At 49.3% G+C, this 27,028-nt stretch overlaps 1 protein-coding gene across 8 annotated transcripts in view; it reads right to left on the bottom strand.

Moving 5' to 3' along the window:
* SBF1 (SET binding factor 1) overlaps nt 1–27,028 on the bottom strand; it is a 1,591,024-nt gene that overhangs the window by 200,798 nt on the left and 1,363,198 nt on the right. The window lies entirely within an intron of this gene.

Here is a 27,028-nt window from a genome sequence, read left to right as displayed (position 1 = left end):
AAGCTACAAAGTTTAATAAAAGAAAGGAAGAGGACTGTGCTGCAGCTTATCAAGGAGCCCATTGCCCTGAACATAATTAAACAAGGAGCAGTCGTGACGCACAGCAGAAGTCAGGAGTGGCGGCTGAGTCCGCTGACGCGGTAAGTGGGGCGGCGGTGGTATGTGTGTCTGTGTGCGCGCGTGTGTATGCCTGCGTGTGTGTGTGTGTTTGCCTGCATGTGTGCCTGCGCGTGTGTGCTTGTTTGTATGTGTGTGTGCATGCGTGAGTGTGGCTGTGTGTGCGCGCACGAGAGGCTGACTTGCGGTGTAAGTGGGACAGGGGATGTGCACAGCGCCGGCCTGGGCGTGCGCGCCCACGAGGTGAAATCGGCGAGGGAAAGCGCGTGCACTTCCCCTGTCCCACATTCAAGTAAGCACAAGAGGTATACTAAAGTATACTGGAGGTGCTTCGCTACGCTCGACCTAAAAATGGCAGTATAATGCTGGCAAAGGCCGAAACGGTTCAGAGATAGACAGTTGCTACAGCCTTTACCCGTTTTTGAGAATAAAATATTTCCTGCTGCATCGAGTGCTGAGATTTTCTTTTGAGACGAAGAAGGATAAGTGTGTCCCCTTACTATTATCATCTCAAGAACAGGTTTAACGTTATCGCGGGTTATGCCGCAGCTGTTACCAATTCCCCATAGAGAGCGCTATATATGCATCACACTCACTACGGCCGGATGTCAGTGGCAGTGACATTGGCCGGAGGCGCCCGTGGATACAAGAGTTTTCTCTGCATATAGGTAAGCACTCTCTTCACGGCATGTTCCCCTTATTAGTTTAAATCCCTCGATGTTGGGCTGATAGTAAAAGTTGCAGCCAGCGTACTCGCTCTTCATCTTACAAACTTAGCGGGCTGCCAGCTAGGGAATGACTTAATACTCTTTGTCCGGAGTAAGTACGTCCTCGCAGACAGTGAAAGCCTTAATCCCAGGAATATTACATAACTCTCTTTCCTCTCTGCAGGTTTCCCATAATAGTTTCAATTCCCAGACGCTCGGCTTTAATTGAAAGTTGCAGCCAGCGTACTCGTTCTTTACCTTACAAACTTAACGGACTGCCAACTAGTGTATAATTTAACACTCCTTATCCGCAGTTGGTAGGTCCTTGTAGACAGTAAGAGCCTTTATCCCAGTAATATCACATGATGCATACATTAGGAAAAACACGCAGTATCAGCACACAATAGCGCCCGAGGATGTAAAAGAATTCTCAGTGCTTTGGAAAATGTTTTCCGTGCAGCACGTTCTCCCTATGGGCTTTAACTCCCCCTTGCTCTGCTACGTTTAAGGATTGGAACTAACGCATTCAAATTTGTCTATACTATCATAGCGAGCCATAAATTAGAAAACTACCAGACTGCAGCCCTCCCGAGTAAGCACTTTCAATCAGACAGTGAGAGCCCCCATTCCATTTCAGCAAAGATATCATAATCATTATGATTACAGCGTAGCATTCTTATATAAAAGCGAACAGATATAATTTCTGTTACAAGCAGAAGCAATCACACTGCAGCAAGTACTAATGGCAAATTCGAGGATAGGTAGTACACAGTTAAGAATATTAACACAATTAAATACTGCATACAGAGGGTCATCATTTAACATAGCAACAGTCTGCTAGAAGTTAATATCTCACTGGTCATATCTTGCGCCTCGTTGTCAATATGGATAGCAGAACGCACCTTAGTAAAGGACAGTAAAAAGAGACAGAGTTTTGCTACCACTCAGTGAGCCCTATGTATCAGTAACACAAAAATTATAAACACAGAAAACATCGTGTTACCCCCACAAATAAGTCCTATATGCCCGACAGGCCATATGCCGAGGCGCTTCTTTATCTTGTCATCTCTCAAACTATGAACATACTTTGGTATCCGTTACAAACCTTTGACCCTCGTTGTTTTGTTTTGTTTTAGGTCCCAAAGAAATAATGACCGACAATATAGGCCAGAGAACTCACGTTATAGCTTTTAATCCTAACCGCAGATACATCTGGTGGATCCAAAACTCTTCGGTAATATGCAGTCACAAACAACCTTATATAAAAATTGTCTATAAAAAATAGCATAGAAAATTAAGAGGCTTCATTTTTGTATCCCTGTCTACAGGAAGTTACCTTTACAGAGAAACGACTGTCCATAAAATCTATTTTTCTAAAAGGGTCCTAATAGTGTCAATGCAGACACAGGTGATAAGTAACTCCTCAACCTATTTGTAGATGACACATGCTTGTCATGCATGTGTCCACATACCAGGTGTCACCTAATCTGCTTTCTTATTCTTTTGGGATGTATAAGGCTTTACTAAACTACTTTCTCACACAACTCGCCTTTTCAGCTTGGGTAATAAGGTACTAAACTATTCAGTACACCTACCACATCCGACTAATTTCTAACTTCGATCTGGTCACAGGTTAGACCATAGCACAAAACAGTTTTATTAAACCTTCGAAACATTTATCTGAATTCAGGATGCTCATAATTTAATCATGGTATATATGTTCTTATTGCAGATAATGAAAACCCCTTGGTTTTAACTGTATGTATGCACCTGCCTGTTGTCCATTTACACGTTGGCCCTGAAGAAGGTGAAGCAAACTAAGTACATCACCGAAACGTACGTAGGAGTCTATCGGAGGACACGATACACGTTGTTCACTTTTTTTCACTGTTCTGTGTTATTGTCAGTAATGTTAGAATAATTGGTATGAAAGTTTGAATTCGTATGAATTAAGGTATGAGTGAAAGTCATTTTATATGTATTGCTTAGGGGTTTGTGTTTAGATATAATCCAACCATGCATTTTTTAATTATATATACATATGTTACCATGTCACTGTTTTGTAACTTTGATAAAACGATCACTAGAAAATGAAATAAATAATTTGTTATGCAAAAGATATAAAATAAATGAAAGAAATCAAATATACATTCCATGTCTTAATGAATTATCTCTTGTTCTTATGCAGCATCGTAATTGTAACCTTGTAGAGACTTTAATGCTCAGACGTAAAGGAATATAGGTCAGTATAGAGGTTCCCCTCATCATTATATATATATATATATCCACAATCTCCGTTTCTCCGTCGAGGCTGCCGACTGCTAGCGCCTGCCCCAAACAGCACAGACACAGACCTTAGTTCCAGTGCAATTTTTTTATTCAGTAACTTGCGTGCTAGTCGCCATAATGTTTCGGCTCTACCCGAGCCTTGTTCACATGACAACGTGAAATCTAAGAACACACCCTTTTGTAGGAAACCTTCCCTCTGCACATGATACTGGTAAGTCAGCATAGACAGGGTAAACAGACTACACAAGATCACACATTTCCATATAAAATGCATTTACACACATTACATATATGAAGAAAATCGTTGTGTTAAACCATAGTGCGATAACTTATAGAATTGCCTGAACATGAACTGCAAATGAAATGAAATGACAATTGCTGATGCGCTCATGTAATTTGTGGGCACATTTACCCTGCAAACAATATTCATACACAGTAATTCCGGCCATCTCATAAAACTCAGGCACCGGAACATGAATAAAATATAGAATATTTAAAAATCAAATTTATCTGGTATCATAATATTAATTTGAATATCCGGATAATTCTCATGTAGCTACACGTGTATAGTTAAATCTATAACACAATAGTGCAAATATCGCAAAATCATATATTGCAGGACATTGGCTGTTATCTATACAGTAAAATCCCTGTTGGGTGCAGCATTTACGTTTACCTACGGTCAAACTTGTTGCCAAAATTGACCAATTCACACACATATATATATATATATATATATTTACATATATATATATATACAAAAACAGTCCTCCTCTTTCCAGGAAGACAAGGGGGTACGGCGGGATTTAAAATGTCATGTATTGAAAGGATGTGGCATAACGCGTTTCAGCTTTCGCCTTCGTCAGATACACTACCTTTCCAAATGCAACTGACGCTGGAATCCAGAGTGTCTTTTATGCTGGCTCATCTAAAGTAGAATGTTGCACACCTGAGCATCGTTCAGCAGGAATCATTTTGGTGGTTCAGAGTGGGAAGACTGCAACTCCCAGAATGCAGTTTGTTCATGTTACGGTGTCGCGGTAAGTGATCCTGTTAGCCAGCTGCTTGTAGTGCATCCAGTTTGAAGGCTGGCTTTGAGTGAGGTCAGGTTGAGGATTGCAGCTATTTTCTGGCCGAAAAAAACATCTTAAACCCGCACTTCCTACCTCGCGGTCCCTTTGGTTGCAGGTCTGGGACATCATTAAGGTAGCGATGGCTCTCCACAAATTCGCAGACTATCTTTGATAGCAGGGTCTCTGATCCATAGGGTGCAAGGCGGTCTGGGTAGTTGCCATAAACCCAAGACACTTTGAGAAAGGGCCACCCCTGCGCGTTATGGCAGCGCCCTAAAATGCAAAAACAGTCCTCCTCTTTCCAGGCACACAAGGGGGCACGGCGAGATTTAAAATGTCATTTATTGAAAAGATGTGGCATAACGCGTTTCAGCTATCGCTGTTAGCCAGCTGCTTGTAGTGCATCCACACACACACATACAAACATAGAACTGTTTAATTTCTATGATTTTGTGTATTTAAAATCTGAACCTAACTATAACGTCCCACTAACCTGTGGCTTTCTTGGGGAATTTCTAAGGGTCAATAATGGCTCCTTGGGGGGGGGGGGGGGTCAGGGGGCGGTGCGTTGCCCCCTCACCACTGAATATACTGCTGGGCCTCAGGTAGTGGGGTTCCTGGGGCCGAACTCGGCCAAGGAAGGGAGGGCCATGTGGCCCCCTCCCTGTTTACAAAAGAGGCCAGGCCCGAGGGATGGGGTCCCTGGAATCAACAAGCATTTGCAATGCAATAGGTCTCGCATTAGGAAAGTTTGAGCTATTGGTATTGTAAATGATACATTTTGTATTATGTGTTGGTTTTAAAAATAGTTAAATTAATAGCTTTGTCATTTACAATGCCAATAGTTTTAACTTTCGCAACTGTGACACCTATAGCATTTGTAATGCAATATGTGTTGTATTTACGGGACTTAGATGCATTGATATTACAAATAACAATGGCTTTTTGTTTTTTATTATTAATTAATACTTAAATAAAAGTTATTGTAATTTATAATGGCAATAGCTTAAACTTTTGTAAATAACTTTTGTGAAGATTATGTTCAGTGTATTTTATTGTCACGAAAATTTCAAGAACAGAAGTGAAGTATTAACATCTTTTTGTGACATTTGTAATAAAGCTTGACACATTGAGAGAACATATTTGAACCAGTTGTTGTTGAATTGCTGCACAGATTGATGCTGTGGTGGTGCTGAGTAATGTTGGGGTGGCGACGAGTGATGCTGTGGCGTTCAGTGATGCTGTGGTAGCGAATAGTGATATTGTGGTAGCGCATAGTGATATTGTGGTAGCGCATAGTGATGTTGTGGTGCCCCTGAGTGATGCTGTGGTGGTGCTGAGTGATGCTGTGGAGATGTGATAGATAGAGGGAGGACGATAGATAGATAGAGGGAGGGCGATAGATAGAGTGAGGGAGGGCGATAGATAGAGTGAGGGAGGGCGATAGATAGAGTGAGGGAGGGCGATAGAGTGAGGAAGGGAGGGCGATAGAGTGAGGGAGGGAGGGCGATAGAGTGAGGGAGGGCGATTGATAGAGGTCGATAGATAGATAGAGTGAGGGCGATAGATAGAGTGAGGGAGGGCGATAGATAGAGTGAGGGAGGGCGATAGATAGAGTGAGGGAGGGCGATAGAGTGAGGAAGGGAGGGCGATAGAGTGAGGGAGGGAGGGCGATAGAGTGAGGGAGGGCGATTGATAGAGGTCGATAGATAGATAGAGTGAGGGCGATAGATAGTGAGGGCGATAGAGTGAGGGCGATAGATAGAGTGAGGGCGATGGATAGATAAAGTGAGGGCGATGGATAGATAAAGTGAGGGCGATGGATAGATAGAGTGAGGGAGATGGATAGATAGAGTGAGGGCGATGGATAGATAGAGTGAGGGCGATGGATAGATAGAGTGAGGGCGATGGATAGATAGAGTGAGGGCGATAGATGGATAGAGTGAGGGCGATAGATGGATAGAGTGAGGGCGATAGATGGATAGAGTGAGGGCGATAGATGGATAGAGTGAGGGCGATAGATGGATAGAGTGAGGGCGATAGATGGATAGAGTGAGGGCGATGGATAGAGTGAGGGCGATGGATAGAGTGAGGCCGATGGATAGAGTGAGGCCGATGGATAGAGTGAGGCCGATGGATAGAGTGAGGCCGATGGATAGAGTGAGGCCGATGGATAGAGTGAGGCCGATGGATAGAGTGAGGCCGATGGATAGAGCGAGGCCGATGGATAGAGCGAGGCCGATGGATGGATAGAGCGAGGGCGATGGATGGATAGAGCGAGGGCGATGGATAGATAGAGCGAGGGCGATGGATAGAGTGAGGGCGATGGATAGAGTGAGGGCGATGGATGGATAGAGTGAGGGCGATGGATGGATAGAGTGAGGGCGATGGATGGATAGAGTGAGGGCGATGGATGGATAGAGTGAGGTGGATAGTTAGATAGAGTGAGGGCGATGGATGGATAGAGTGAGGGCGATGGATGGATAGAGTGAGGGCGATGGATGGATAGAGTGAGTGCGATGGATGGATAGAGTGAGGCCGATGGATGGATAGAGTGAGGGCGATAGATGGATAGAGTGAGGCCGATGGATAGAGTGAGGCCGATGGATAGAGTGAGGCCGATGGATAGAGTGAGGCCGATGGATAGAGTGAGGGCGATGGATGGATAAAGTGAGGGCGATGGATGGATAGAGTGAGGGCGATGGATGGATAGAGTGAGGGCGATGGATGGATAGAGTGAGGGCGATGGATGGATAGAGTGAGGGCGATGGATGGATAGAGTGAGGGCGATGGATGGATAGAGTGAGGCCGATGGATGGATAGAGTGAGGGCGATGGATGGATAGAGTGAGGGCGATGGATGGATAGAGTGAGGGCGATGGATGGATAGAGTGAGGGCGATGGATGGATAGAGTGAGGGCGATGGATGGATAGAGTGAGGGCGATGGATGGATAGAGTGAGGGCGATGGATAGATAGAGTGAGGGCGATGGATAGATAGAGTGAGGGCGATGGATAGATAGAGTGAGGGCGATGGATAGATAGAGTGAGGCCGATGGATAGATAGAGTGAGGCCGATGGATAGATAGAGTGAGGCCGATGGATAGATAGAGTGAGGCCGATGGATAGAGTGAGGGCGATGGATGGATAGAGTGAGGGCGATGGATGGATAGAGTGAGGGCGATGGATGGATAGAGTGAGGGCGATGGATGGATAGAGTGAGGGCGATGGATGGATAGAGTGAGGGCGATTAGATAGAATGAGGGTGATAAATAGAGTGAGGGCGATAGTTAGATAGAGTGAGGTGGATAGTTAGATAGAGTGAGGGCGATGGATAGATAGAGTGAGGGCGATGGATAGATAGAGTGAGGGCGATGGATAGAGAGAGTGAGGGCGATGGATAGAGAGAGAGAGGGCGATGGATAGAGAGAGAGAGGGCGATGGATAGGTAGAGAGGGCGATGGATAGGTAGAGAGAGGGCGATGGATAGGTAGAGAGAGGGCGATGGATAGGTAGAGAGAGGGCGATGGATAGGTAGAGAGAGGGCGATGGATAGGTAGAGAGAGGGCGATGGATAGATAGAGGGCAAAAGATGGATAGAGTGAGGGCGATAGATGGATAAAGTGAGGGCGATAGATGGATAAAGTGAGGGCGATAGATGGATAGAGTGAGGGCGATGGATGGATAGAGTGAGGGCGATGGATGGATAGAGTGAGGGCGATGGATGGATAGAGTGAGGGCGATGGATGGATAGAGTGAGGGCGATGGATGGATAGAGTGAGGGCGATGGATGGATAGAGTGAGGGCGATGGATGGATAGAGTGAGGGCGATGGATGGATAGAGTGAGGGCGATGGATGGATAGAGTGAGGGCGATGGATGGATAGAGTGAGGTGGATAGTTAGATAGAGTGAGGGCGATGGATGGATAGAGTGAGGGCGATGGATGGATAGAGTGAGGGCGATGGATGGATAGAGTGAGGGCGATGGATGGATAGAGTGAGGGCGATGGATGGATAGAGTGAGGGCGATGGATGGATAGAGTGAGGGCGATGGATGGATAGAGTGAGGGCGATGGATGGATAGAGTGAGGGCGATGGATGGATAGAGTGAGGGCGATGGATGGATAGAGTGAGTGCGATTAGATAGAATGAGGGTGATAGATAGAGTGAGGGCGATAGTTAGATAGAGTGAGGTGGATAGTTAGATAGAGTGAGGGCAATGGATGGATAGAGTGAGGCCGATGGATAGATAGAGTGAGGCCGATGGATAGATAGAGTGAGGCCGATGGATAGATAGAGTGAGGCCGATGGATAGATAGAGTGAGGCCGATGGATAGATAGAGTGAGGCCGATGGATAGATAGAGTGAGGCCGATGGATAGATAGAGTGAGGCCGATGGATAGATAGAGTGAGGCCGATGGATAGATAGAGTGAGGCCGATGGATAGATAGAGTGAGGCCGATGGATAGAGTGAGGCCGATGGATAGAGTGAGGCCGATGGATAGAGTGAGGCCGATGGATAGAGCGAGGCCGATGGATAGAGCGAGGCCGATGGATAGAGCGAGGGCAATAGTTAGATAGAGTGAGGGCGATTAGATAGAATGAGGGTGATAGATAGAGTGAGGGCGATGGATAGATAGAGTGAGGGCGATGGATAGATAGAGTGAGGGCGATGGATAGAGAGAGTGAGGGCGATGGATAGAGAGAGTGAGGGCGATGGATAGGTAGAGAGAGGGCGATGGATAGGTAGAGAGAGGGCGATGGATAGGTAGAGAGAGGGCGATGGATAGGTAGAGAGAGGGCGATGGATAGGTAGAGAGAGGGCGATGGATAGAAAGAGGGCAAAAGATGGATAGAGTGAGGCTGATGGATAGAGTGAGGGCGATAGATGGATAAAGTGAGGGCGATAGATGGATAAAGTGAGGGCGATGGATAGAGCGAGGCCGATGGATAGAGCGAGGCCGATGGATAGAGCGAGGCCGATGGATAGAGCGAGGCCGATGGATGGATAGAGCGAGGGCGATGGATGGATAGAGCGAGGGCGATGGATAGATAGAGCGAGGGCGATGGATAGATAGAGCGAGGGCGATGGATAGAGTGAGGGCGATGGATAGAGTGAGGGCGATGGATGGATAGAGTGAGGGCGATGGATGGATAGAGTGAGGGCGATGGATAGAGTGAGGGCGATGGATGGATAGAGTGAGGGCGATGGATGGATAGAGTGAGGGCGATGGATGGATAGAGTGAGGGCGATGGATGGATAGAGTGAGGTGGATAGTTAGATAGAGTGAGGGCGATGGATGGATAGAGTGAGGGCGATGGATGGATAGAGTGAGGCCGATGGATGGATAGAGTGAGGGCGATGGATGGATAGAGTGAGTGCGATGGATGGATAGAGTGAGGCCGATGGATGGATAGAGTGAGGCCGATGGATAGATAGAGTGAGGCCGATGGATAGAGTGAGGCCGATGGATAGAGTGAGGCCGATGGATAGAGTGAGGCCGATGGATAGAGTGAGGCCGATGGATAGAGTGAGGCCGATGGATAGAGTGAGGCCGATGGATAGAGTGAGGCCGATGGATAGAGTGAGGCCGATGGATAGAGTGAGGCCGATGGATAGAGTGAGGCCGATGGATAGAGTGAGGCCGATGGATAGAGTGAGGCCGATGGATGGATAGAGTGAGGCCGATGGATAGAGTGAGGCCGATGGATAGAGTGAGGCCGATGGATAGAGTGAGGGCAATAGTTAGATAGAATGAGGGGGATAGATAGAGTGAGGGTGATAGATAGAGTGAGGGTGATAGATAGAGTGAGGGCGATAGTTAGATAGAGTGAGGGCGATGGATGGATAGAGTGAGGCCGATGGATAGAGTGAGGGCGATGGATGGATAGAGTGAGGGCGATGGATGGATAGAGTGAGGCCGATGGATGGATAGAGTGAGGCCGATGGATAGATAGAGTGAGGCCGATGGATAGATAGAGTGAGGCCGATGGATAGAGTGAGGCCGATGGATAGAGTGAGGCCGATGGATAGAGTGAGGCCGATGGATAGAGTGAGGCCGATGGATAGAGTGAGGCCGATGGATAGAGTGAGGCCGATGGATAGAGTGAGGCCGATGGATAGAGTGAGGCCGATGGATAGAGTGAGGCCGATGGATAGAGTGAGGCCGATGGATAGAGTGAGGCCGATGGATAGAGTGAGGCCGATGGATAGAGTGAGGCCGATGGATAGAGTGAGGCCGATGGATGGATAGAGTGAGGCCGATGGATAGAGTGAGGCCGATGGATAGAGTGAGGCCGATGGATAGAGTGAGGGCAATAGTTAGATAGAGTGAGGGCGATTAGATAGAATGAGGGGGATAGATAGAGTGAGGGCGATAGTTAGATAGAGTGAGGGCGATGGATGGATAGAGTGAGGGCGATGGATAGATAGAGTGAGGCCGATGGATAGATAGAGTGAGGGCGATGGATGGATAGAGTGAGGGCGATGGATGGATAGAGTGAGGGCGATGGATGGATAGAGTGAGGCCGATGGATGGATAGAGTGAGGCCGATGGATAGATAGAGTGAGGCCGATGGATAGATAGAGTGAGGCCGATGGATAGAGTGAGGCCGATGGATAGAGTGAGGCCGATGGATAGAGTGAGGCCGATGGATAGAGTGAGGCCGATGGATAGAGTGAGGCCGATGGATAGAGTGAGGCCGATGGATAGAGTGAGGCCGATGGATGGATAGAGTGAGGCCGATGGATGGATAGAGTGAGGCCGATGGATGGATAGAGTGAGGCCGATGGATGGATAGAGTGAGGCCGATGGATAGAGTGAGGCCGATGGATAGAGTGAGGCCGATGGATAGAGTGAGGCCGATGGATAGAGTGAGGGCAATAGTTAGATAGAGTGAGGGCGATTAGATAGAATGAGGGGGATAGATAGAGTGAGGGTGATAGATAGAGTGAGGGCGATAGTTAGATATAGTGAGGGTGATGGATGGATAGAGCGAGGCCGATGGATGGATAGAGCGAGGGCGATGGATGGATAGAGTGAGGGCGATGGATAGATAGAGTGATGGCGATGGATAGAGTGAGGGCGATGGATGGATAGAGTGAGGGCGATGGATGGATAGAGTGAGGGCGATGGATGGATAGAGTGAGGGCGATGGATGGATAGAGTGAGGGCGATAGTTAGATAGAGTGAGGTGGATAGTTAGATAGAGTGAGGGCGATGGATGGATAGAGTGAGGGCGATGGATGGATAGAGTGAGGCCGATGGATAGAGTGAGGCCGATGGATAGAGTGAGGCCGATGGATAGAGTGAGGCCGATGGATAGAGTGAGGCCGATGGATAGAGTGAGGCCGATGGATAGAGTGAGGCCGATGGATAGAGTGAGGCCGATGGATAGAGTGAGGCCGATGGATAGAGTGAGGCCGATGGATAGAGTGAGGCCGATGGATAGAGTGAGGCCGATGGATAGAGTGAGGCCGATGGATAGAGTGAGGCCGATGGATAGAGTGAGGGCAATAGTTAGATAGAGTGAGGGCGATTAGATAGAATGAGGGGGATAGATAGAGTGAGGGTGATAGATAGAGTGAGGGCGATAGTTAGATAGAGTGAGGGCGATGGATGGATAGAGTGAGGGCGATGGATAGATAGAGTGAGGCCGATAGATAGAGTGAGGCCGATGGATAGAGTGAGGGCGATGGATGGATAGAGTGAGGGCGATGGATAGATAGAGTGAGTGCGATGGATAGATAGAGTGAGGCCGATGGATAGATAGAGTGAGGCCGATGGATAGATAGAGTGAGGCCGATGGATAGATAGAGTGAGGCCGATGGATAGATAGAGTGAGGCCGATGGATAGATAGAGTGAGGCCGATGGATAGATAGAGTGAGGCCGATGGATAGATAGAGTGAGGCCGATGGATAGAGTGAGGCCGATGGATAGAGTGAGGCCGATGGATAGAGTGAGGCCGATGGATAGAGTGAGGCCGATGGATAGAGTGAGGCCGATGGATAGAGTGAGGCCGATGGATAGAGTGAGGCCGATGGATAGAGTGAGGCCGATGGATAGAGTGAGGCCGATGGATAGAGTGAGGCCGATGGATAGAGTGAGGCCGATGGATAGAGTGAGGCCGATGGATAGAGTGAGGCCGATGGATAGAGTGAGGCCGATGGATAGAGTGAGGCCGATGGATAGAGTGAGGCCGATGGATAGAGTGAGGCCGATGGATAGAGTGAGGCCGATGGATAGAGTGAGGCCGATGGATAGAGTGAGGCCGATGGATAGAGTGAGGCCGATGGATAGAGTGAGGCCGATGGATAGAGTGAGGCCGATGGATAGAGTGAGGGCGATAGATGGATAGAGTGAGGGCGATAGATGGATAGAGTGAGGGCGATAGATGGATAGAGTGAGGGCGATAGATGGATAGAGTGAGGGCGATGGATGGATAGAGTGAGGGCGATGGATGGATAGAGTGAGGGCGATGGATGGATAGAGTGAGGGCGATGGATGGATAGAGTGAGTGCGATTAGATAGAATGAGGGTGATAGATAGAGTGAGGGCGATAGTTAGATAGAGTGAGGTGGATAGTTAGATAGAGTGAGGGCAATGGATGGATAGAGTGAGGCCGATGGATAGATAGAGTGAGGCCGATGGATAGATAGAGTGAGGCCGATGGATAGATAGAGTGAGGCCGATGGATAGATAGAGTGAGGCCGATGGATAGATAGAGTGAGGCCGATGGATAGATAGAGTGAGGGCGATGGATGGATAGAGTGAGGGCGATGGATGGATAGAGTGAGTGCGATTAGATAGAATGAGGGTGATAGATAGAGTGAGGGCGATAGTTAGATAGAGTGAGGTGGATAGTTAGATAGAGTGAGGTGGATAGTTAGATAGAGTGAGGGCGATGGATGGATAGAGTGAGGGCGATGGATGGATAGAGTGAGGGCGATGGATGGATAGAGTGAGGGCGATGGATGGATAGAGTGAGGGCGATGGATGGATAGAGTGAGGGCGATGGATGGATAGAGTGAGGGCGATGGATGGATAGAGTGAGTGCGATTAGATAGAATGAGGGTGATAGATAGAGTGAGGGCGATAGTTAGATAGAGTGAGGTGGATAGTTAGATAGAGTGAGGTGGATAGTTAGATAGAGTGAGGGCGATGGATGGATAGAGTGAGGGCGATGGATGGATAGAGTGAGTGCGATGGATGGATAGAGTGAGGCCGATGGATGGATAGAGTGAGGCCGATGGATAGATAGAGTGAGGCCGATGGATAGATAGAGTGAGGCCGATGGATAGATAGAGTGAGGCCGATGGATAGAGTGAGGCCGATGGATAGAGTGAGGCCGATGGATAGAGTGAGGCCGATGGATAGAGTGAGGCCGATGGATAGAGTGAGGCCGATGGATAGAGTGAGGCCGATGGATAGAGTGAGGCCGATGGATAGAGTGAGGCCGATGGATAGAGTGAGGCCGATGGATAGAGTGAGGCCGATGGATAGAGTGAGGCCGATGGATAGAGTGAGGCCGATGGATAGAGTGAGGCCGATGGATAGAGTGAGGCCGATGGATAGAGTGAGGCCGATGGATAGAGTGAGGCCGATGGATAGAGTGAGGCCGATGGATAGAGTGAGGCCGATGGATAGAGTGAGGCCGATGGATAGAGTGAGGCCGATGGATAGAGTGAGGCCGATGGATAGAGTGAGGCCGATGGATAGAGTGAGGCCGATGGATAGAGTGAGGCCGATGGATAGAGTGAGGGCGATGGATAGATAGAGTGAGGCCGATAGATAGAGTGAGGCCGATGGATAGAGTGAGGGCGATGGATGGATAGAGTGAGGGCGATGGATAGATAGAGTGAGTGCGATGGATAGATAGAGTGAGGCCGATGGATAGATAGAGTGAGGCCGATGGATAGATAGAGTGAGGCCGATGGATAGATAGAGTGAGGCCGATGGATAGATAGAGTGAGGCCGATGGATAGATAGAGTGAGGCCGATGGATAGATAGAGTGAGGGCGATGGATGGATAGAGTGAGGGCGATGGATGGATAGAGTGAGGGCGATGGATGGATAGAGTGAGGGCGATGGATGGATAGAGTGAGGGCGATGGATGGATAGAGTGAGGGCGATGGATAGATAGAGTGAGGCCGATGGATAGATAGAGTGAGGCCGATGGATAGATAGAGTGAGGCCGATGGATAGATAGAGTGAGGCCGATGGATAGATAGAGTGAGGCCGATGGATAGATAGAGTGAGGCCGATGGATAGATAGAGTGAGGCCGATGGATAGATAGAGTGAGGCCGATGGATAGATAGAGTGAGGCCGATGGATAGATAGAGTGAGGCCGATGGATAGATAGAGTGAGGCCGATGGATAGAGTGAGGCCGATGGATAGAGTGAGGCCGATGGATAGAGTGAGGCCGATGGATAGAGTGAGGCCGATGGATAGAGTGAGGCCGATGGATAGAGTGAGGCCGATGGATAGAGTGAGGCCGATGGATAGAGTGAGGCCGATGGATAGAGTGAGGCCGATGGATAAGGTGAGGCCGATGGATAAGGTGAGGCCGATGGATAAGGTGAGGCCGATGGATAAGGTGAGGCCGATGGATAAGGTGAGGCCGATGGATAAGGTGAGGCCGATGGATAAGGTGAGGCCGATGGATAGAGCGAGGCCGATGGATAGAGCGAGGCCGATGGATAGAGCGAGGCCGATGGATAGAGCGAGGCCGATGGATAGAGCGAGGCCGATGGATAGAGCGAGGCCGATGGATAGAGTGAGGGCAATAGTTAGATAGAGTGAGGGCAATAGTTAGATAGAGTGAGGGCAATAGTTAGATAGAGTGAGGGCGATTAGATAGAATGAGGGTGATAGATAGAGTGAGGGTGAGGGTGATAGATAGAGTGAGGGCGATAGTTAGATAGAGTGAGGGCGATAGCTAGATAGAGTGAGGGCAATGGATGGATAGAGTGAGGGCGATGGATATAGAGTGAGGGCGATAGATATAGAGTGAGGGCGATGGATAGAGTGAGGGCGATAGATATAGAGTGAGGGCGATGGATAAAGTGAGGGCGATGGATAGAGTGAGGGCGATGGATAGAGTGAGGGCGATGGATAGAGTGAGGGCGATGGATAGAGTGAGGGCGATAGATAGAGTGAGGGCGATAGATAGAGTGAGGGCGATAGATAGAGTGAGGGCGATAGATAGAGTGAGGGCGATAGATAGAGTGAGGGCGATAGATAGAGTGAGGGCGATAGATAGAGTGAGGGCGATAGCTAGATAGAGTGAGGTAGAGAGAGGGGTGTCGAGAGAGAGGGGTGTCGAGAGAGAGAGGGGTGTCGAGAGAGAGGGGTGTCGAGAGAGAGGGGTGTCGAGAGAGAGGGGTGTCGAGAGAGAGAGGGGTGTCGAGAGAGAGAGGGGTGTCGAGAGAGAGGGGTGTCGAGAGGGGGGTGTCGAGAGGGGGGTGTCGAGAGGGGGGTGTCGAGTGGGGGGTGTCGAGGGGGGGTGTCGAGAGGGGGGGTGTAGAGAGGGGGTGTAGAGAGGGGTGTAGATAGAGAGGGGTGTAGATAGAGAGGGGTGTAGAGAGAGAGGGGTGTAGAGAGAGAAGGGTATAGAGAGGGGGGTGTAGAGAGAGAGAGGGGTGTAGAGAGGGGAGTGTAGAGAGAGAGGGTTGTAGAGAGAGAGGGGTGTATAGATAGAGGGGTGTAGAGAGAGAGGGGTGTAGAGAGAGAGGGGTGTAGAGAAAGAGGGGTGTAGAGAAAGAGGTGCATAGAGAGAGGGGTGTAGAGAGAGGGGTGTAGAGAGAGAGGGGTGTAGAGAGAGAGGGGGGGTAGAGAGAGAGGGGGGTAGAGAGAGAAGGGTTTAGAGAGAGGGGTGTAGAGAGAGTTAAGGAGGTCCTTTATCTAAGATGATTTATTTATTACACTTCCTTAATTCTCCAAGAAAACGCAAGAATATATCTTCACATTACCATACATTGAAAACGTCTTAAAGTATGTGCTTGCAACAAAGTGTAAACCGATCAGTGGCCTGTTCGCTCACACTATAGATTTTACGTCCATTCTCCTTGCCTGCGACCAGAGGATGTGTTCTGCTGGACAACAAGCTCTGGCATTGAGCAGAGGGGTGCGGGGGAACGGATTCCGGATCAAAAGCAGCTGAGGTGTTGTGTGTAAACAACAAGCTCTCTGCATTGCGCGGAGGGGGTCGGGGGAGCAGATTCCTTTGAAGTGTGTGTGTGGAGAGAGGCTTACAGGCTGCCAAATGGTGTTCGATGTGCAGAGAGAGAGGGGGCTAGAGAGAGAGAGGGGGCTAGAGAGAGAGAGGGGGCTAGAGAGAGAGAAGGGGCTAGAGGGAGTGAGGGGTGTAGAGAGGGGTGTAGAGAGGGGTGTGTAGAGAGAGGGGTGTAGAGAGAGGGGTGTAGAGAGAGGGGTGTAGAGAGGGGGTGTAGAGAGAGGGGTGTAGAGAGAGGGGTGTAGAGAGAGGGGTATAGAGAGAGGTGTAGAGAAAGGAGTGTAGAGAGAGGGGTGTAGAGAGAGGGGTGTAGAGAGAGGGGTGTAGAGAGAGGGGTGTAGAGAGAGGGGTGTAGAGAGAGGGGTGTAGAGAGGGGTGTAGAGAGGGGTGTAGAGAGGGGTGTAGAGAGATGGGTGTAGAGAGAGAGGGGTGTAGAGAGAGGGGTGTGGAGAGAGGGGGGTAGAGAGAGGGGTGTAGGGAGAGGGGGTGTAGAGAGAGGGGTGTAGGGTGAGATGGGTGTAGAGAGAGGGGTGTAGAGAGAGGGGTGTAGAGAGAGAGGGGTGTAGAGAGAGGGGTGTGTAGAGAGAGGGGTGTGTAGAGAGAGGGGTGTGTAGAGAGGGGTGTGTAGAGAGGGGTGTAGAAAGAGGGGTGTAGAAAGAGGGGTGTAGAGAGGGGTTGTGGACAGAGAGGGGGCGTAGATAGAGAGCGGGTGTAGAGAGAGAGGGGTGTAGAGAGAGAGGGGTGTAGAGAGGGGAGTGTAGAGAGAGAGGGTTGTAGAGAGAGAGGGGTGTATAGATAGAGGGGTGTATAGATAGAGGGGTGTAGATAGAGGGGTGTAGAGAGAAAGGGGTGTAGAGAGAGAGGGTGTAGAGAAAGAGGGGTGTAGAGAGAGGGGCGTAGAGAGAGGGGCGTAGAGAGAGGGGTGTAGAGAGAGGGGTGTAGAGAGAGGGGTGTAGAGAGAGGGGTGTAGAGAGAGGGGGGTAGAGAGAGAGGGGGGTAGAGAGAGAGGGGTTTAGAGAGAGGGGTGTAGAGAGAGTTAAGGAGGTCCTTTATCTAAGATGACTTATTTATTACACTTCCTTAATTCTCCAAGAAAACGCAAGAATATATCTTCACTTTACCATACATTGAAAACGTCTTAAAGTATGTGCTTGGAACAAAGTGTAAACCGATCAGTGGCCTGTTCGCTCACACTATAGATTTTACGTTCATTCTCCTTGCCTGCGACCAGAGGATGTGTTATAAGAAGGTGTTTGATGAAGCCTTGCAGTGATCTGCTGGACAACAAGCTCTGGCATTGAGCAGAGGGGTGCGGGGGAACGGATTCCGGATCAAAAGCAGCTGAGGTGTTGTGTGTAAACAACAAGCTCTCTGCATTGCGCGGAGGGAGTCGGGGAGCGGATTCCTTTGAAGTGTGTGTGTGGAGAGAGGCGTACAGGCTGCCAAATGGTGTTCGATGTGCATGCGCCTGCACACATGCAGAGGTACTGATACTCTGGAAATAGTTGTGGATATTGAAAGGAGATAAGCTGTAACTATCCTGGGAACTAGAAGCTGCAGAAGCATCCTTGTAGAGAGAGGGGTGTAAAGAGAGAGGGGTGTAAAGAGAGAGGGGTGTAGAGAGAGAGGGGTGTAGAGAGAGAGGGGTGTAGAGAGAGAGGGGGCTAGAGAAAGAGAGGGGGCTAGAGAGAGAGGGGGCTAGAGAGAGAGGGGGCTAGAGAGAGAGGGGGCTAGAGAGAGAGGGGGCTAGAGAGAGAGGAGGCTAGAGAGAGAGGGGGCTAGAGGGAGTGAGGGGTGTAGAGAGGGGTGTAGAGAGGGGTGTGTAGAGAGAGGGGTGTAGAGAGAGGGGTGTAGAGAGGGGGTGTAGAGAGGGGGTGTAGAGAGGGGGTATAGAGAGAGGGGTATAGAGAGGGGTATAGAGAGAGGGGTGTAGAGAGAGGGGTGTAGAGAGGGGTGTAGAGAGGGGTGTAGAGAGGGGTGTAGAGAGGGGTGTAGAGAGGTGTAGAGAGGGGTGGAGAGAGGGGTGTAGAGAGGGGTGTAGAGAGGGGTGTAGAGAGGGGTGTAGAGAGGGGTGTAGAGAGATTGGTGTAGAGAGATGGGTGTAGAGAGAGAGGGTGTAGAGAGAGAGGGTGTGGAGAGAGAGTGGTGTAGAGAGAGCGGGGTGTAGAGAGAGAGGGGTGTAGAGAGAGAGGGGTGTAGAGAGAGAGGGGTGTAGGGAGAGGGGGTGTAGAGAGAGGGGTGTAGAGAGAGAGGGGTGTAGGGTGAGATGGGTGTAGAGAGAGGGGTGTAGAGAGAGGGGTGTAGAGAGAGGGGTGTAGAGAGAGAGGGGTGTAGAGAGAGAGGGGTGTAGAGAGAGAGGGGTGTAGAGAGAGAGGGGTGTAGAGAGAGAGGGGTGTGGAGAGAGGGGTGTGTAGAGAGGGGTGTGTAGAGAGAGGGGTGTGTAGAGAGAGGGGTGTGTAGAGAGAGGGGTGTAGAGAGAGGGGTGTGTAGAGAGAGGGGTGTAGAAAGAGGGGTGTAGAGAGGGGTGTAGAGAGAGGGGGTGTAGAGAGAGGGGGTGTGGATAGAGACGGGGTGTATATAGAGAGGGGGTGTATATAGAGAGGGGGTGTATATAGAGAGGGGGTGTATTTAGAGAGGGGGTGTATATAGAGAGGGGGTGTAGATAGAGAGAGGGTGTAGATAGAGAGAGGGTGTAGATAGAGAGGGGGTGTAGAGAGAGAGGGGGCGTAGAGAGAGGGGTGTAGAGAGAGGGGTGTAGAGAGAGAGGGGTGTGGATAGAGAGGGGGTGTGGATAAAGAGGGGGTGTGGATAGAGAGGGAGTGTAGATAGAGAGGGGATGTAGATAGAGAGGGGGTTAGATAGAGAGGGGGTGTAGAGAGAGGGGGCGTGGAAAGAGGGGTGTAGAGAGAGGGGGTGTAGAGAGAGAGAGGGGTGTAGAGAGGGTTTTTAGAGAGAGGGGTATAGAGAGAGGGATGTAGAGAGAGAGGGGTGTAGAGAGAGCAGTGTAGAGGGAGAGGGGTGAAGAGAGCGGGGTGTAGAGAGAGGGGGGTAGAGGGGTGTAGAAAGAGGGGTGTAGAGAGAGGGGGTGTAGATAGAGAGGGGGTGTAGATAGAGAGGGGGTGTAGAGAGAGAGGGGTGTAGAGAGAGAGGGGTGTAGAGAGAGAGGGGTGTAGAGAGAGAGGGGTGTAGGGAGAGAGGGGTGTAGGGAGAGAGGGGTGTAGGGAGAGAGGGGTGTAGGGAGAGGGGTGTAGAGAGAGGGGTGTAGAGAGAGAGGGGTGTAGAGAGAGAGGGGTGTAGAGAGAGAGGGGTGTAGAGAGAGGGGTGTAGAGAGAGGGGTGTAGAGAGAGAGGGGTGTAGAGAGGGGAGTGTAGAGAGAGAGGATTGTAGAGAGAGAGGGGTGTATAGATAGAGGGGTGTATAGATAGAGGGGTGTAGAGAAAGAGGGGTGTAGAGAAAGAGGGGTGTAGAGAAAGAGGGGTGTAGAGAAAGAGGGGTGTAGAGAAAGAGGGGTGTAGAGAAAGAGGGGCGTAGAGAAAGAGGGGCGTAGAGAGTGGGGTGTAGAGAGTGGGGTGTAGAGAGGGGGATGTAGAGAGAGGGGTGTAGAGAGAGAGGTGTAGAGAGAGAGGGGTAGAGAGAGAGGGGTGTAGGGAGAGAGGGGTGTAGGGAGAGAGGGGAGTAGGGAGAGAGGGGAGTAGGGAGAGAGGGGTGTAGAGAGAGGGGTGTAGAGAGAGTTAAGGAGGTCCTTTATCTAAGATGACTTATTTATTACACTTCCTTAATTCTCCAAGAAACCGCAAGAATATATCTTCACATTACCATACCTTGAAAACGTCTTAAAGTATGTGCTTGCAACAAAGTGTAAACCGATCAGATTTTACGTTTATTCTCCTTGCCTGCGACCAGAGGATGTGTTATAAGAAGGTGTTTGATGAAGCCTTGCAGTGATCTGCTGGACAACAAGCTCTGGCATTGAGCAGAGGGGTGCGGGGGAACGGATTCCGGATCAAAAGCAGCTGAGGTGTTGTGTGTAAACAACAAGCTCTCTGCATTGCGCGGAGGGGGTCGGAGGAGCGGATTCCTTTGAAGTGTGTGTGTGGAGAGAGGCGTACAGGCTGCCAAATGGTGTTCGATGTGCATGCGCCTGCACACATGCAGAGGTACTGATACTCTGGAAATAGTTGTGGATATTGAAAGGAGATAAGCTGTAACTATCCTGGGAACTAGAAGCTGCAGAAGCATCCTTGTAGAGAGAGGGGTGTAAAGAGAAAGAGAGGGGGCTAGAGAGAGAGGGGGCTAGAGAGAGAGGGGGCCAGAGGGAGTGAGGGGTGTAGAGAGGGGTGTAGAGAGGGGTGTGTAGAGAGAGGGGTGTAGAGAGAGGGGTGTAGCGAGAGGGGTGTAGAGAGGGGGGTGTAGAGAGGGGGTGTAGAGAGGGGTATAGAGAGAGGGTATAGAGAGAGGGGTATAGAGAGAGGGGTATAAAGAAAGGGGTATAGAGAGAGGGGTGTAGAGAGAGGGGTGTAGAGAGAGGGGTGTAGAGAGGGGTGTAGAGAGGGGTGTAGAGAGATTGGTGTAGAGAGATGGGTGTAGAGAGATGGGTGTAGAGAGAGGGGTGTAGAGAGAGAGGGGTGTAGAGAGAGAGGGGTGTAGAGAGAGAGGGGTGTAGAGAGAGAGGGGTGTACGGAGAGGGGGTGTAGAGAGAGAGGGGTGTAGGGTGAGATGGGTGTAGAGAGAGGGGTGTAGAGAGAGGGGTGTAGAGAGAGGGGTGTAGAGAGAGAGGGGTGTAGAGAGAGAGGGGTGTAGAGAGAGAGGGGTGTAGAGAGAGAGGGGTGTAGAGAGAGAGGGGTGTAGAGAGAGAGGGGTGTAGAGAGAGAGGGGTGTAGAGAGAGGGGTGTGTAGAGAGAGGGGTGTGTAGAGAGAGGGGTGTAGAAAGAGGGGTGTAGAGAGGGGTGTAGAGAGAGGGGGTGTGGATAGAGACGGGGTGTATATAGAGAGGGGGTGTATATAGAGAGGGGGTGTATATAGAGAGGGGGTGTAGCTAGAGAGAGGGTGTAGATAGAGAGAGGGTGTAGATAGAGAGGGGGTGTAGAGAGAGAGGGGGCGTAGAGAGAGGGGTGTAGAGAGAGAGGGGTGTAGAGAGAGAGGGGTGTGGATAGAGAGGGGGTGTGGATAGAGAGGGGTGTGGATAGAAAGGGAGTGTAGATAGAGAGGGGATGTAGATAGAGAGGGGGTTAGATAGAGAGGGGGTTAGATAGAGAGGGGGCGTGGAGAGAGGGGAGTAGAGAGAGGGGGTGTAGAGAGAGGGGTGTAGAGAGAGGGTTTTTAGAGAGAGGGGTATAGAGAGAGGGATGGAGAGAGAGAGGGGTGTAGAGAGAGCAGTGTAGAGGGAGAGGGGTGTAGAGAGAGGGGTGTAGAAAGAGGGGTGTAGAGAGAGGGGGTGTAGATAGAGAGGGGGTGTAGATAGAGAGGGGGTGTAGATAGAGAGGGGTGTAGAGAGAGGGGTGTAGAGAGAGGGGTGTAGAGAGAGAGGGGTGTAGAGAGAGGGGTGTAGAGAGAGGGGTGTAGAGAGGGGGGTGTAGAGAGAGGGGTGTAGAGAGAGAGGGGTGTAGAGAGAGAGGGGTAGAGAGAGAGGGGTGTAGAGAGAGGGGTGTAGAGAGAGTAGAGGAGATGTAGAGAGGGGAGTATAGATAGAGGGGTGTAGAGAAAGAGGGGTGTAGAGAAAGAGGGGCGTAGAGAAAGAGGGGCGTAGAGAGTGGGGTGTAGAGAGGGGGATGTAGAGAGAGGGGTGTAGAGAGAGAGGTGTAGAGAGAGAGGGGTGTAGGGAGAGAGTGGTGTAGGGAGAGAGGGGAGTAGGGAGAGAGGGGAGTAGGGAGAGAGGGGGGTAGAGAGAGGGGTGTAGAGAGAGGTAAGGAGGTCCTTATCTAAGATGACTTATTTATTACACTTCCTTAATTCTCCAAGAAAACGCAAGAATATATCTTCACATTACCATACATTGAAAACGTCTTAAAGTATGTGCTTGCAACAAAGTGTAAACCGATCAGTGGCCTGTTCGCTCACACTATAGATTTTACGTTTATTCTCCTTGCCTGCGACCAGAGGATGTGTTATTAGAAGGTGTTGCCTTGCAGTGATCTGCTTGACAACAAGCTCTGGCATTGCGCAGAGGGATGCGGGGGAACGGATTCCGGATCAAAAGCAGCTGGGGTGTTGTGTGTAAACAACAAGTTCTCTGCATTGCGCGGAGGGGGGAGGGGGAGCGGATTCCTTTGAAGTGTGTGTGTGGAGAGAGGCTTACAGGCTGCCAAATGGGGTTCGATGTGCACGCGCCTGCACACATGCAGAGGCACTGATACTCTGGAAATAGTTGGGGATATTGAAAGGAGATAAGCTGTAACTATCCTGGGAACTAGAAGCTGCAGAAGCATCCTTCATCCTTAACTTCCAGGAAAGAAGTTGAGTTGGAACTCCGCAATACATAATAATTAGTAAGAGAAAGAAGACATGCAGAATTGGAAGTTGAATGCCGAAGTATAATAGATGGTAACAATACATGCCCCACAGTATGATTCAGTCTTAGGAAGGTGCAACCTGAAATCATGGTGTATAGTGCGTAGGGATCTTAAACATTTAGGCCAATGAACAAACTTTGAAATGCTGGATTATGTCAGTGAAAAAACCCTGGCCAAGGGTGGGGTTCACAAGGTGGAGGTAAGGTTTCTCGAGGATACTTTGCATCATCAAAAATGTTTGTTTTTGTAATATTAAGCTACTTAATGCTTTGTATGTCACTACCCAGAAACGAAGGCTGCCACAATGGAGTGAATAATGCAATCTATCATGTGGAACACAATGCCCATGTGCTGTCCTTTGGCTGTGGGTCGTCTCCACAGCACACTGGATGTTCTGATCAAAATAAAGTAATACTATTTTCCAGTGGAAAGTATTAAATGGTGTACCAGGTCTCATAAATTTGTCAATCTCACACATTATGCATCCACATTTTACATCGGTGGTGCCTGGTGAGCTTTATTCCACCATGGCTGAATGCACAATGTAACCCTAACTCTGCAAAGTCGTCTATACATTTGCTGTACACACATCAACTGAGTCATCAGCATTCGTTGCGCACATGATTTTCACTCCACTAAGCGCCGTTGTCAGAGGCAGTCTCGAAGGGAACCATGACGCCATTTTAGAAGAAGGGACAAAAGTGTGCCATTTTCTATAGTCATTGAACAGATAAATGATCAGGCAGTTGAAGATTTGGTCGACCCTGTTCACTCGCATGTATATTATACTATAGTTTCCAAAACAAGCATAAGTAAGAGGTTAATTACCAACTGCCTGGCATTTCCTGTGGTGGTAATAATGCTCTTGGTGAATCGGACAAAGCAGGGCTCGGTATTACCATATCGTTCTGCATCTTAGATTGAACGTCAAAGCATAAGTGCACCTTCCGAGGACTCAACCTCCAAATTAATGTGTTTTGCTAGTGAAAGCATGCATTGCAATAATTACTGCAAATCTCGGAGTGTTCGAGGGCAAGGCGTTTCCGGGGAAACAATCCGCCAGAATGAGGGTCTAATGTGTACACAGCTGACTTTCTATATCCTGGACATGAACAGAGCCTTCAGCATTGCGCTTACATCCATTACTTTTAAGCAGTGCAGATATTCCCCACACTATCTATCTGAAAGCACCGATCCAAATGCGAGCATTAATTGTTCGGTAAATCCCAGCAGTAAACAAACTTGTTTCACATTTAAGTTTTCTTCCCTTAAGAGGTTACAGGTCTACTGGTTCCGGCCAAAACAATATTGACACAGTTGCACATCGAATTATTACATGCTGATATTGGGAAACAGTGCACAAAAAATATGTTTCCATTTTGTGAAAAGGCCAGACTGTTTACGTGCTTAAGTGGCTTGAGACCCTTCTGCCTGTGTGCGTGGTCTCGCGCTGCAGTTATCAGAGCCACGGATAAAAAGGACGAGCAGCCTACAACGATGTACCCTGGGCAGTCGAGGCCCAGCAGTAAATTATCTGCCACCAGAACAAATGCTGGAGTTCAGATACCTTAAATGGGCATTTCAAAATCAGGATTTGGTTGAATATCTACGCATATTATTGTAAGCAGGGGCTTCGCTCAGTATCGGTTTAGTTCCAAGCAGAGAACATAAAAAAGAAAACGAGCCTGCCTGCTTATGACAAAGCCAACTTGTTACAGCTAAGCTTACCACTCACAATGAACGTGCAGCAAGCATTTCTGAGTGACTTTACAGATATGTACAAACGAGCATTATTTTAAAACTCGCATATCGCCCAAACAATGTCGAGTAACACGAGAATGCTCTTTCGATGTTTTACTGGATGGGGGTCGAAAAGGATTCCCTATAAATATATAAATGCATTACATTTCAATTTACTGTCTCATTTTATTTTATGAGCTCAGAAAAAATGGCAAGGGTCTCGGATTGACTTTGGACAACCCTGTTCACTTGGACGTACTTAAACATACAACTAGGTGGTTTGAGTTGCTAGCTTTCCACATAAGTTCATACCGTCTAACCTAGTTCCTTACATCTGCAGACCAAACTACTGTTTGTCCCAGAACAATCCTGCTCATTAGTACGCCTGCGGAGAATGCAACCTCGGCCGATCAGCAGCGGCCCCAAGGGTCAAATGAGCCCAGACCCTCCCGCTCCCTCCGCCGCAAGACTGCACTCAATATTTGGCAACATTAAACTGACACGTTAGTCAGACAGTTAACGGTAGGCAGTCTGCTATTCACAGAACCCCAATGCTATTGCAGACACAACGCTAATAAGAGTGTAATTCACCCTTGCATCACTGGACTAAACCACTGGACCAGCAGCAGTTGGCTCACGGGCAAACAGGAGTGGAAATCACAGGAACAAGTGTATCCACTGAAACACTAACAGCCCAGCAGCATGAAAGGCAGAGTGAACAGACTCAGAAACCAGGCTCGAGGAGTTGGTTTCACCGAAGTTAATTTATGTAAACATGAGGAGTCAACAAACGGTCGGGAGAAGAGCGCGCAGTGTAAACAAAGCGTGAACTGCCGGAAAGTTAAACAAGCTCTCGGCATTGGGTGGCGGGGGAGCGGCTTCCTTTGAAGTCTGAGTCTGATGCCGATGGTGTGCGATGTGCACGCGCCCGGCTCACATGAACTGTACCCGATCCGCAGTTTGGGTAGACTTTTGACAGCCTCACTATAATCTCGTCAAACAAGCATTGCTAAAGCAATGCTGTAGGCGAGACCTAAAAATCGGTCTGACAGGAGGGCCCCTCTCCCATTTTTCAGAATCAGCCATGACCTAGGGGATGGGGTCCCTGGGGCCTTAATTGGCCTGGGGAGGGCCACATGCATCCGCTCAACATAATACAATAAAATCAATTCCCAAAGTGGACTGGCCCACCTGGGGGGCCAAAAAATGCAAGCAAAGGTAACCGCGCTTGTTTTTTTAATAAACCTTTTTCACAGAAAATCTGCAGGCCCATGGCAAAGACCATACCCCCTAACACTGCATGTAATATTTGAAAATCAACCCTACAGCAGGCCTTACAGCCCAAAGGAAAGGTGCATTATATTACATGTGAAGACATATCTGCATGACCACATATGCCCCTATGCTGGCCAGTTCAATTACTGCCAGTACAAGCGAATAGGGAAATCGTCCTAACGTATGCAGTGGGCGCTGGTAAGACTGTGTTACCCAGCTACATAATGGCTTCACTGAACCATATGGTGATGGTATCAAACACCTCATATTAATAAACCTAACTGATTCCAGTGATGGATTTATTAACACATGCACCCAGAGAACACATTCCCAGGGGGAATGACCTGCCAATTAGGATTCCAACGCAGGGAGCTTCCCACACAGGAGAGGAAGCCGACCTCCCATCCAGGGGGCATTTGGCGCCAGGATAGGCAGGAAAATTAGTAGTCAGAGAGGAGTGTTTATCTTCAGGCTAGGACCACCCATAAGGTGGGCTACCTGCAATGAATATGGAAATTAGAAGTTTGACATCTTTGTGAGGGCAAATTTAGGAAATCGGGGACAGAATTATGGCCACTTCCCACAGGAAGTGGTCATGTAGGCGGCCTAGTGACCCCAGGAGTAAGTAGCCCATTGCCTGCTACCCAAACTCCCCTAACACCCCTAAATCTAGTGTTTAGGGGAGCCACTGGTACCAGAAAATCAGATTCTCGCACACCTAGAGAAGAAGGATTGAAGACCCCCTTAAAGCAAGAACCCTTGATTGAGCAACTGACCTAGCACCAACCTTGCCAGCCTGTTCGCTGTTCCCGATGATTGTGCCAAAGTTGACTCACCCTGCAAGCTGCTGTGCCTCCAAAAGCTTGGGAGGACCGCCAGCACTTCTGCCAAGACTCTTGTGGAGCAGCGTAACTGCCACCCTGCAGGTACCAAAGAAAGAACTGTGAGGACTTCGACCGCATAAACCAGACATGAGCTAACACCACTGCACCTGTTGCTCCAAGCCCGAGTTGAAGTGGGCCAATGGTGCCTGTGTGGTCCCCTCCAACCCTCCAGAGAAGAAGCACACTCTGGGTTTGTCTT

This window comes from Lissotriton vulgaris, chromosome 1_1 (assembly GCF_964263255.1).
Source record: "Lissotriton vulgaris chromosome 1_1, aLisVul1.2, whole genome shotgun sequence".
NCBI lineage: Eukaryota > Metazoa > Chordata > Amphibia > Caudata > Salamandridae > Lissotriton > Lissotriton vulgaris.
This window is presented reverse-complemented; position numbering and strand designations above follow the sequence as displayed.